This window comes from Megalobrama amblycephala, linkage group LG14, assembly GCF_018812025.1.
Source record: "Megalobrama amblycephala isolate DHTTF-2021 linkage group LG14, ASM1881202v1, whole genome shotgun sequence".
NCBI classification, from domain to species: Eukaryota; Metazoa; Chordata; class Actinopteri; order Cypriniformes; family Xenocyprididae; genus Megalobrama; species Megalobrama amblycephala.
In genome coordinates this window covers 24,018,395-24,030,910 of record NC_063057.1, presented here as the reverse complement: position 1 = coordinate 24,030,910, position 12,516 = coordinate 24,018,395, and the positions used below count along the sequence as shown (strand labels likewise).

Here is a 12,516-nt window from a genome sequence, read left to right as displayed (position 1 = left end):
AGCTAGGTAAAAAAATAAATTAAATATAATGCTTCTACTGCTTGGAATAACTTGCAAAACATCTTAAAGGGGTGGTTCAATGCGATTTGACTTTTATAACTTTAGTTAGTGTGTAATGTTGCAGCTTGAGCATAAACAGTATCTGCAAAGTTACAGCGCTGAAAGTTCAATGTAAATGGAGATATTGTCTTTTAAAGTTATGGCAGTTTATTGCCTACAAAAACGACCGGTTTGGACTACAAGCTTCTTCCCAGGTTGGTGACATCATAAACCCTGCAAAACACAAAGTGGGCGAGACCATGTCGTGCGGCATAATGAAAGCGGAAGAGTTGTGTACACCTGACACGAGCGATGCGGCGCGTCAAAATATAATAGAACCCATTGTAATCTGTGATATTTTCTACACTGCATGCGGCGCTGAAAACAGCTTCCAGAATCTACAAGAGTTCAATGCTGGATTTACACAAAGCTAGGCTTTTACTGAAAGATGAAGCAGTTCCCACTTTAACCCTTATGTTATGTTGGGGGTCAATTTGACCCATTTAGATTTTCTAGTTGTTGGAAATACTGGTTAACCTATGTTTTTTTTTTCTTGATATTTTGTTACTTTTTCTTATTTATCATCATTTTATCATCATGAACATGCATGCAAAGTTTCAACATGCTGGTGTTTTTTGACATATACAAACAAAATTACTATTACGTTCGTGATGTTCGCGGGTCAATTTCACCCACATATTTTAACGCTCTAAGGCAACTGTACTGACCCAAAATAATAACATTTCTTGGTTATATTTTGTTATTTTATTTTTTTACTACCTTATGAAGCTAAAAAATTAGGTTTTCCACACTTATTTCAATACAGAAAAATATTTTGTCAGCCACAGATGGTAAAAATTACCTATCATTTATTTTTTCAAGCTACCTGATATAATATTAAACCTTTGTTTTTTTTCTTGAAATTTTGTGACTTTTTCTCATTTAGGGTCATGAACATGCATGCAAAGTTTCAACACACTGATGTGTTGTGAAATGTGCATACAGAAATTTTATACGTTCGTACTGTTCGTGGGTCAATTTGACCCCCATAGGCAACCATTCAAAATCAACTACAGACCCTAAATTCAAAACACTTCTGTGTTGTACGTCAGAACTCCTCAACCCTAGTACTGATGTGTCAGTGTCTTAATGAGTTTAACTGCTTTTTATTTTCAAAGTTTGTGGAAATATAAAGTTGTTTTACCTGTTAATTATCTATCCCACTTTTTGAGCATAGATATTAAAATGACTTTTCTAACTTAAATTGTTACAAATTTTGAATACTTCAGAGCACAGACTTAAGTTCGGTATCTTTTTCAAGGGAAAACTTCACAGATTATTGTAGAAGTCAAAAGTTAAAAAAAAGTTGTAAAAGTAAAGTTTATGAAAATTAAAAATATATAAAATATATATTTTTTATATTTTATATAAAATATATATTTTACAAAACATTTTCAACTCTAAAACATCAAGAAAATCAAAGTTAAATATCTGAACAAGTTCTGTGCCGAATTTTAGGTTGATATCTCAAAAAAACAAGTTTTAGTAAGACTTTTTGTGCGCAGTACCAAACTTTTTCACTAGATGACATCAAGACTCCACTGGTGACTCTTCGATTTCCATACTGTATATGGTTTGAGTGATCTGAACCATATTTTCCATACTTTTCAAAATATTTATGAAGTAGACATCCTATTCATTAGAAGTTTGGGGAGTAATATTAATATTTGATTTGAATTCGATCCCTAAAACACATAAAAAAAACATAAGGAAAGAATCAGAGCATGTTATAGTTTGGCACCGCATCACAAATGAAGAATCTATCGCTATTTATCTATTGTTCTGTCATTTATTTTGAAAATCAGTCACCAAATATGAAAACTAGAGTCTGAAAGCTTTCAAACAATATATAGTTTGTCAAGATTACTTTAGGTTTAGACTAAGATATTATTATTATAAATGTATAATGGTAAATGTCCCACAGGTCGGGGGAGGGGCCATCTTAAAAATAGTGGTTAAAAATATTTTTATTAATCATAAATTCAGATATTTATTCTTTGTAATGTGTGAAAAATATTGATATTAAAAGTTAATTATTTAAACATGATTGTATGTTTTTTTTTATAGTGTGATTTTTGTGGAATTGTATAGAATCCAATTAGGGTCAATTTGACCCGGACCATCACGAACGTACACAGAATTCGAACAGTGCATGAGGGTTAAAAGCAGAAGCTGCTGTTTATTGGCCCAAACTGTAAGTAAGTTTTATTGTTTGTACAAACCCGATTCCAAAAAAGTTGGGACACTGTACAAATTGTGAATAAAAACAGAATGCAATGATGTGGAAGTTTCAAATTTCAATATTTTATTCAGAATACAACATAGATGACATATCAAATGTTTAAACTGAGAAAATGTATCATTTTAAGGGAAAAATAAGTTGATTTTAAATTTCATGGCATCAACACATCTCAAAAAAGTTGGGACAAGGCCATGTTTACCACTGTGTGGCATCCCCTCTTCTTTATATAACAGTCTGCAAACGTCTGGGGACTGAGGAGACAAGTTGCTCAAGTTTAGGAATAGGAATGTTGTCCAATTCTTGTCTAATACAGGCTTCTAGTTGCTCAACTGTCTTAGGTCTTCTTTGTCGCATCTTCCTCTTTATGATGTGCCAAATGTTTTCTATGGGTGAAAGATCTGGACTGCAGGCTGGCCATTTCAGTACCCGGATCCTTCTTCTACGCAGCCATGATGTTGTAATTGATGCAGTATGTGGTCTGGCATTGTCATGTTGGAAAATGCAAGGACTTCCCTGAAAGAGACAACGTCTGGATGGGAGCATATGTTGTTCTAGAACTTGGATATACCTTTCAGCATTGATGGTGCCTTTCCAGATATGTAAGCTGCCCATGCCACACGCACTCATGCAACCCCATACCATCAGAGATGCAGGTTTCTGAACTGAGCGCTGATAACAACTTGGGTTGTCCTTGTCCTCTTTAGTCCGGATGACATGGTGTCCCAGTTTTCCAAAAAGAACTTCAAATTTTGATTCGTCAGACCACAGAACAGTTTTCCACTTTGCCACAGTCCATTTTAAATGAGCCTTGGCCCAGAGAAAACGCCTGCGCTTCTGGATCATGTTTAGATATGGCTTCTTTTTTGACTTATAGAGTTTTAGCCGGCGACGGCGAATGGCACGGTGGATTGTGTTCACCGACAATGTTTTCTGGAAGTATTCCTGAGCCCATGTTGTGATTTCCATTACAGTAGCATTCCTGTATGTGATGCAGTGCCGTCTAAGGGCCCTGAAGATCACGGGCATCCAGTATGGTTTTCCGGCCTTGACCCTTACGCACAGAGATTGTTCCAGATTCTCTGAATCTTTGGATGATATTATGCACTGTAGATGATGATAACTTCAAACTCTTTGCAATTTTTCTCTGAGAAACTCCTTTCTGATATTGCTCCACAATTTTTCACCACAGCATTGGGGGAATTGGTGATCCTCTGCCCATCTTGACTTCTGAGAGATACTGCCACTCTGAGAGGCTCTTTTTATACCCAATCATGTTGCCAATTGACCTAATAAGTTGCAAATTGGTCCTCCAGCTGTTCCTTATATGTACATTTAACTTTTACGGCCTCTTATTGCTACCTGTCCCAACTTTTTTGGAATGTGTAGCTCTCATGAAATCCAAAATGAGCCAATATTTGGCCTGCCATTTCAAAATGTCTCACTTTCAACTTTTGATATGTTATCTATATTCTATTGCGAATAAAATATAAGTTTATGAGATTTGTAAATTATTGCATTCCTTTTTTATTCACAATTTGTACAGTGTCCCAACTTTTTTGGAATCAGGTTTGTACATGTTTGCTTTTACATGTTTGTACAGGTTTGCTATTTTTGGTTGCATCAAGGACATATACAAAGAGCAACTCGTTTTTGCTTCGCTAGCCAGTTAGCTGTATTATAGTGCATACTTCTCCAACAAACACCAACAAACTTCTCTGTTCATAGGCAAACAGTTGTTCATGCTATAAATTAAACACTACCTTTACAAAAATGCTGCTACTCAGTCATGTATTTGGCTACAGTAAAGCTTTAATCAGGATAAAACTGTATATTGAAAGCTAACAAACAACAGTGACAGTATATCTAAACACTTTGACACAAATACTAAATGAAATACCATTCATAAACGTCCTTTAAAAGCCGCGATTGCAGAGGTTCTGCTTGACCCTCTTCATATGGGTCTGATTCGGCTCAATTTGATACAGCAATATAATCAAATTGAGCATACAATATAACTGAAGCACACGTAACCGGTAACAAATGGTAAGGGGCGTGGCGTTTCCGGACGCTTAAGCGAATCACGATGGCTCTGGATTACACTGGGCCCGCTACCCAATCTGAGCACATTGCGTATTTCGCAGGGAGTGGCTTAATAGAAGCAGGAAGTCAAACGAGCCGTTCATATGACAGTGGAAACAGAGGTGTAGAATAAAGATAAAATATATGAAAAATACAGCGTTTTCAAAAAAACGAAGCATTAAGACATGTTAAACTGCGCCCCAAAAACACAATCAAGCCTAGAAAAACAACACTGAACCACACCTTTAAAGCTGACTATGCTTTCATCACTAAACAGGTTTAATTTACTTTTAACAGATTATGAGTATTATCCTTTGGTAAATTGCTGTTGTGATCTTTGATTGTATTTTACTGTCTTGATGTGTATTTGTATGTTTATGTTATTGTTGTTGCTTTCTTGGCCAGGTCACTCTTGTAAAAGAGATTTTAATCTCAATGAGTTTTTTAACCTGGTTAAATGAATGAATGAATGAATGAAAAGTCAGAGAACGTTTAAGGATGACTGAAAGAAAAACAACGTGAAGAGCAAGAGAAACCCAGAAAAAACAGGCAAGGAAACTGATGCAAAAACTTGAGGCAATGAGATCCAGGCAGTCCAGCAATGATTATGTTAGAGATCAAATTTGAATAAGGAATAACAAATGTATTAATTAAAAATTATAGAGAGAAACAAATTAATTAAGTAATTAATAGTTGATAATAAAATCTGAAGATATGTGAAGATAAAATTAAGACATTTGCAGAATGAAATGAGAGGTAGAAGAGACGAAGCAGAAGCAGCCAGAAGAAGAAGACGCAGAAGAGATGAGAAAAGCAAAAAGACCAAAGAAAAAGCAAAGAAAGTCTAAACTATCAAAGACTCAGTCCGTTTTATACCATAAACATAGGAAAACTTACATCCCACTCAAACTTATGTTTTGGTCTAATAAGAAAAGGTCAAATGGACTTATCCATTATGTCATAATTGGTGTAACGGCTAGGTCAGAGTAACTGGTCAAATGTCAAAGATAGATGAAAATAGATACAAAAGGTGTTGTTTTGACACCCTTAAAGGGTGGTTCATTGCAATTTGACTTTTTTAACTTTAGTTAGTGTGTAATGTTGCTGCTTGAGCATAAACAGTATCTGCAAAGTTACAGCGCTGAAAGTTCAATGCAAACAGAGATATTGTCTTTTAAAGTTATGGCAGTTTAATGCCTACAAAAATGACCGGTTTGGACTACAACGAGCTTCTTCCCGGGTTGGTGACATCATAAACCCTGCAAAACGCCCCCGGGAACACGCAACAAAGTGGCGAGACCATGTCGTGCGGCATAATGGAAGCGACGCATCAAAAGATAATATAACCCATTATAATCTGTGATATTTTCTACACTGGATGTGGCGCTGAAGACAGCTTCCAGAATCTACACGAGTTCAATGCTGGATTTGAAAAGGCTATTACTGAAAGATGAAGCAGTTCCCACTTTAAAAGCAGAAGCTGCTGTTTATCGGCCCCAAACTGTAAGTACGTTTTATTGTTTATACATGTCTTTTAAAGCTGCTGTCCGCAACCTTTTTTTGTGTTCAAAATTTACAAAAAGTATATAATGAGAATGTACAACATGAATTCATTTTCCAAACCGTGTTTTTGTCTTACCCTGAATCATTATGGTACACTTATAATAAGTGCTTATATTATTTCAGACCGGACTGGTAGGACCCGCTGCAGAGTATCACAGTAACTGCGTGACTCGTCATAGAAAAAAAACACTGAACCACCCCTTTAAGGGAATTTAGCAGATCTTGCATTATCACATCTGAAGAAATGGAAACAGACATATTTTGATATAAAGGTACATCAAGTTCAAATGAGAGACTAATTCTGAAAACACCATCGCTTCTGCAGTACTTGGCAGGCGTCCAACCACAAACGTGTCAACATGCCCTGTCACATTGGAACACTTTGAAGAACTACTGAAAATAGCAAGCATACATGCTCTTAAAGATAAAAATAGAATAACCATAAAGGACTACATTAAAGAGTAAATACTTGAAAATATGATTAATATATGGAGTAGGAGTACATGAATATATGAAATCAAAAGTAATATTGATAAATCATAAGCCATAAATGATTATCATGAAATATGAATAAAATGCATGAATATGAATATTGGCCATTCTGGATCCACCAGAAACTAACAGAGAAGAGAGAGGAAATATGAGACAGAAGAAGGTGGAGACACAATGGCTACATTTACATGCACCCAAATAATCCATTTGTAATTAGATTGAAAAACGTTCATGTAAACACCTTAATTGATCCAACTGATCTCGATCCAAATGAAATTTCAATCACAGATATCTCGTGCATCATCGCGCAAGCTTTGAGGCAGTCTGTCTCAATCGAGATGTGTTATTGTTTGCCCTTCATCAATCTCACCGTCAGCATACACTTATATCCATCGGCAACTGTAAGCTTTTTCAGCTGTGGGCAACTAAAAGCCTCAAAGGCACCAGGGCTAAAGTGAAGAGAACAAAAACACGGATCTTTAGGAAGTTTTATTCGTCCACATTCTTCACAATTTCCCATTCTTTTCTCCTCTTCTTATCGCTAGTAAAGCAGTGAAGACTTACATCGCTTCTCTTGTGGCTCATCGACTGAAAATTACAACCTAAAGTTGCACAATGTGGCATCATATATTCAGAGTTGTGTTGCGGTAAAAATAGCAATGCAAGTAGCTGACAGAGTGCAACCATCTGACGTCATTGACATAGAATGCAAACAAAATGGCTCCGCCCATTGTCCAAATATGTTATGGATTTTTTTTAAATAACGTAAACCTTTCATGGGTTTTCTGCTACATCTTTCAGTAAGAAACATCGTTTACATTATATTAAGCCATACAAGTTTTAACACCAGGGGGATCCCTTTAATTTGTGCAGGTGAAAAATCACAGACAGAACGTTTTCTCATGCTGTACTCTTTTAATCTGTCCAGGTATGGTTTATATTTGTTCTTGTTTTCCAGTGTATTCATTTGTTATCAATTGTTCATTTTCAAATTCATGGTTTATTTAAAACTTGCTGCAGGAGATTATTTTGTATGTTTGTAATGATTATTTTTGCACTTAATGTCATTTGTAATGTGTTTTATGTATTTTGTTTTTGATATGTTATCATTGTAATGTTAATTCAGACCGTGTTGAGCATGCTGAGGAGAGGTGAAAAATCACAGACAGAACATTTTCTCATGCTGTAGTCTTTAATCTGTCCAGCGCCATCTAGAGGGCCAGAATAAACTTCCAGTTGTCCCTTTGTCTTCTATTACACAACGCAGATTGGGCAGTAGCCAGAATTAGGCCGGTTACAATCTGGGAATTCAAATCTCTACTCAACTTTTTTTCTGCTTTCTCTCTGTTATTTGTACTAAAGTGATGCATGTAATTGCTCTGAAAGTGGCACTTGGTCACCTTGATTATGCAATGTTATGTTATCATGTTATCACATTACATGTTTGTACTATGTAATGTGCAGCGTAATGATATATTTTGTGTTTGCCTTGGATTACTCATTGTCTTTGAATTTTTTTTATACTATTTAAAGCATTTAGCTTTGGAAAGTCGCTATATAAATGAAACATTATTATTAGCACTGTTGTCACTGTAAAAGAGCGCTGCAGATGTGATTAAATCTGCGTCACCTCTGGCAAACCACATGCAAGAGATACTGTTGAATATTCAATCGGTGACTCTCAAACAGCTACTGCTACCCGTTCCTTGTTGTGAAAGCTGTGTAGCTTTATAATCACCACCCAGGACCGTTTTTGTTGTGATTTGAAGGCCATTTTGCTCCCCAACCTGTGAACCTGTCTATCTTCTGCTGACCATCATGACACTCCAGATCAAGAAATTGTGGTAGTTGTGACTCCACTGCTAAGTGTATTACTGCCCTCCACAGGTCAAAGTTTGAACTAATTGTTATATACTTGTTGTATATGACAATTTAGTAGTGATGGCGAGATGAAGCCTCATGAATCATTGAAGCTTTTCAGCCAAGTGGTTCACAAAAGGGTTAATTTCTCGAGGCTTTATTTGCTCACAATACCACCTGGTGGTCAAAGAGTGTAAAACAAGCAGATACATTACAGATGACCCGATGTGATTTGTGATACACTTAGAAATACACTTAGAAATAACAGTAAATAAAAAATCAATTTCCACATAGACTAATCTATTTATATGAATATAATGATTGTATATAACATAACTGTGTAATATATTGGCTTCAAATGAATGGGACTATTAAATGTGTTTAAATAAATTATTTGGTCATAATAGGCAGGAGGGACGATATTATTCTAAAACCACACATTTTGAGGGGATCCCATGGGTCGCTTATATATCTGTCAAAATGTCGCGCCAAGATTCAAACCGCATCCTGAACCAGTCAGGCGGAAGAGAGGCTTCGGACGTCATCAATGACGTCATTGGTCTAAAGCGATAAAAGCCTCGATACGCGCTTCACTGAAAGTTTCCGGGATTTCTCGACACGCTCTGAAGCCTCGGCACAGAACGTAACATCACTACACCCCCACCTGTGGAGGGCAGTAATACACTTAGCAGTGTCTACACTGCCGGAATTCTAATAGAGAAGAAGAAGAGAGCTAGTTCAAGATGAACATTTATGGTTAAAATGTATAAAAATTGTTTTTGTTTTTTTAGAAAATAAGTGATGGTTTCTCTAGATAAGACCCTTATTTCTCATCTGGGATCGTGTAGAACGCTTTGAAGCTGCAATGAAAATAATTTTGACCTTCAACCATTTGGAGGTCATTGAAGTCCACTATAAGGAGAATAATCCTGGAATGTTTTCTTTTTTTTTTTAATTCTGTTTTTTTACAAGGATTTTACATGTGTATATGTGTATGTGTATATTACAGGGTTACACTGATACAGTTACAGGAAAAGCATTGAATCACACCAAATCTGGTCTTCTATGCAGAATATAAACTCTCCATTTCTCCCACATGTTGTCAAAATAGACTTTTTGAAGCCTTTTCTGAAAAGTAATCCTCTCCATGTTAAACATTGCATATACAATATGATGCCAGTCATCTAATGTTGGGGGATTTGGAATCAACCATTTCTTTGTGATAGCTTTCCGTGCTGCTAAACTCAACATACCAAATATACGTTTGGTCTCTTTATTGTTATATACTGTTGTTATAAATAATAGTTTGTCCCAATTAACTGTCATTTGCATTTTGAAGATTGAGCACAACTCAGCCTGGATTGTAGTCCAGAAATTCTTTAACAGTGGGCATGACCAAAACAAGTGAAAATGGCTCACCCCCTGGACCCCGCAGTTTCTCCAACAACTTGAGGTGCCCATGTAATGAGAGCTTTGTGCGGGAGTAATAAAATATCTGCACAGGCTCTTCCATCCAAAACACCTCCATGAATTTGAACTGGTGATTTTCCATTGAAATTCACAGTGTTTTAACCAAATGTCATCAGATATTGAGAGATTTGAATCCCTTTCCCATTTTTGTTTAATACTAACCGTATTTTTATTTTTAACCTCTTGGAGGTCCTTGTAAATCCTCGACATCAATTTTAGACCAGGCTCAGATTCATAAGCCTTGATGAAAATCTTAAGAATAGGTAAATCAAAGACATTTTTCTCTCTTGTCATGAAACCTTGTATGTGATGACGGGCTTGCAAAAATCTAAAAAAGTCATTGTTATCTAACTGATATTGTCTCTTGATTGACTGAAAGTCTCTTATAGACCCTTTACTGAAAAATAAACTATAGGACGTTATGCCTAGCCCAGGCCAGCCTTTATATGTTCCATCTAATTTATTGGGTAAAAAATCAGGATCATGAGCCACCCATCTCAATACTTTAATCTCTTCTTGCCAGTTGTTTTTATTTATAAATCTTAACCAAAGTTTTAAGGGTAAAGAAATCCACTGATTGACTCTTTCGATCTGCTCCTTAATTAATTTTTTGTCTCCAAGTATAGATTGAATTGGACGATCACTAGACATGTTTAATTCTATTTCTTTCCATCTAGCATGGTAATCTATGTTGCACCAACATATCAGGATCCTCAACTGGGCTGATGTGTAATAAGCAGAGACAGACCCCCCTTATCCTTTGCTAATTGAAGGGTTTGAAGTTTTAACCTGGACTGTTTACCCTGCCAAACAAATTTTGAGATTAATTTGTCCCAGTCTTTGAACTGCTTATCGGTAATAGCGATTGGAAGTGTTTGAAACAAATATAGCAGCCTTGGCAAAATATTCATTTTAACCGTATCAATGCATGATTCAAAGTTCAAAATTGAAAGTAAATCCCATCTCCTAATATCCTTATTTATTTTCTGGCATAGGGGCTTCAGGTTTACATCATAAAGTTTTGATAAATCTTTTGGTATATTCACCCCTAGATATTTTATATAATCCAAGTCCCAATTTAACTGAAATTTAGAGGATACTAGAGGATACTGGGCTTGTCATTAAAACAAAGTATCTGAGTTTTAGGAATATTGGTTAAATAAAGAGTTATCTGGAATAGGTTAAATAAAGAGTTATCTGGATTTGTCAGGTAAATTAAAACGTCATCTGCGAAGAGCGAGATTTTATGTTCTTGACCAAACATCTTTACTCCTGTGATATTACTGTTCTGAATAACTCCTTGGCTTAAAGCAGGGGTCTCCAATCCTGCTCCTGGAGGGCCACTGTCCTGCAGAGTTTAGCTCCAACCCTAATTAAACACACCTGAACCAGCTAATCAAGGTCTTAATATAGGCAAGAATATTCCAGGCAGGTGTGTTGAGGCAAGTTGGAGCTAAACTTTGCAGGACAGTGGCCCTCCAGGAGCAGGATTGGAGACCCCTGGCTTAAAGCCTCAATAAAAATAGCAAAGCATAACGGACTTATTGAACAAACCTGCCTCACTCCTCTTTCTAATTCAAATGGTTTAGAGAAAGCTCCATTGACTTTAATTCTCGCTTTTGGAGATTTATATAGGGCTTGAATTATTTCTATGAATGATTGGTGGAATCCGAATTTTTCTAATACTTTGTACAAGAATGTCCAATTAACCCGATCGAATGCCTTTTCTGCATCGAGGCTTATCAATAACATCTTACTTTGATTTTTAACTACATGATCATCTATATGCAATGTTCGACGAATATTATCCTGTGTCTGTCACTGTTTAATAAAACCGGTTTGATCTAAGCTTACTATCTGAGGGAGAATATTTTCAAGTCTTTTAGAAATAATATGTGTGAATATTTTATAATCTTGATTAAGCACACTAATAGGGCGATAGCTTCCACACTCCAAACTATCCCTTCCATCTTTAGCTAACACGGAAATAGATGCTTCATTCCATGAGGGAGGTATTATTCCAGTTGTCAAGACATAATTAAAAGAGATTTTCAAAATCGGAATCAAGAGATCTTTCATCTCCTTATACCATTCCGAGGGGAAGCCGTCTGGCTCTGGTGCTTTATTAGATTTAGAGTTCGAAATCGCTTTTTTAATTTCCAATTCTGTTATTTCTGAGGTCAAAAATTTGTTCTGGTCTTCACTTACTTTGGGCAAAATTGTTTTATCGAGAAAATCAATCCTGGAATGTTTTCATCAAAAACCTTAATTTCTTTTCGACTGAAGAAAGAAAGACATGAACATCTTGGATGACATGGAGGAGAGTAAATTATCAGGAAATTTTAATTTGAAAGTGAACTAATCCTTAAATGCTGAAGACTCTTGACACAACAGACCCATAAACAATTAAAGGAATGTGGGCGGCTCAGGTTCTTCTGAAGTCAACAGCCATCTCTTTAGTGTCATCAACATTTAGAGATGGGGTATTGACTGTAAATTTGATGATATGGTTTGAAATTGAAATTTAAATAAGAAATTATTTTTAGGTAATTTCCACCAAGTATATTATGTACTTTCCACTCGTTATAGGATTTAATTACTCTAGGTACTTTTCACTCTGTAAGACTTGATTTACCTGCTAGACAAAAACAGAGATCAAGCATCCTGCAATAAAATAATAAAAGAAGTAGTAAAGGACAACGCCTTGCCCT

General features: G+C 35.9%; 1 protein-coding gene across 1 annotated transcript in view; it reads left to right on the top strand.

Annotated features, from left to right (window-relative positions):
* Nucleotides 1–12,516, top strand: part of LOC125244585 (tripartite motif-containing protein 16-like) — a 112,366-nt gene that overhangs the window by 80,749 nt on the left and 19,101 nt on the right. The gene's annotated exons all lie outside the window — the stretch shown is intronic.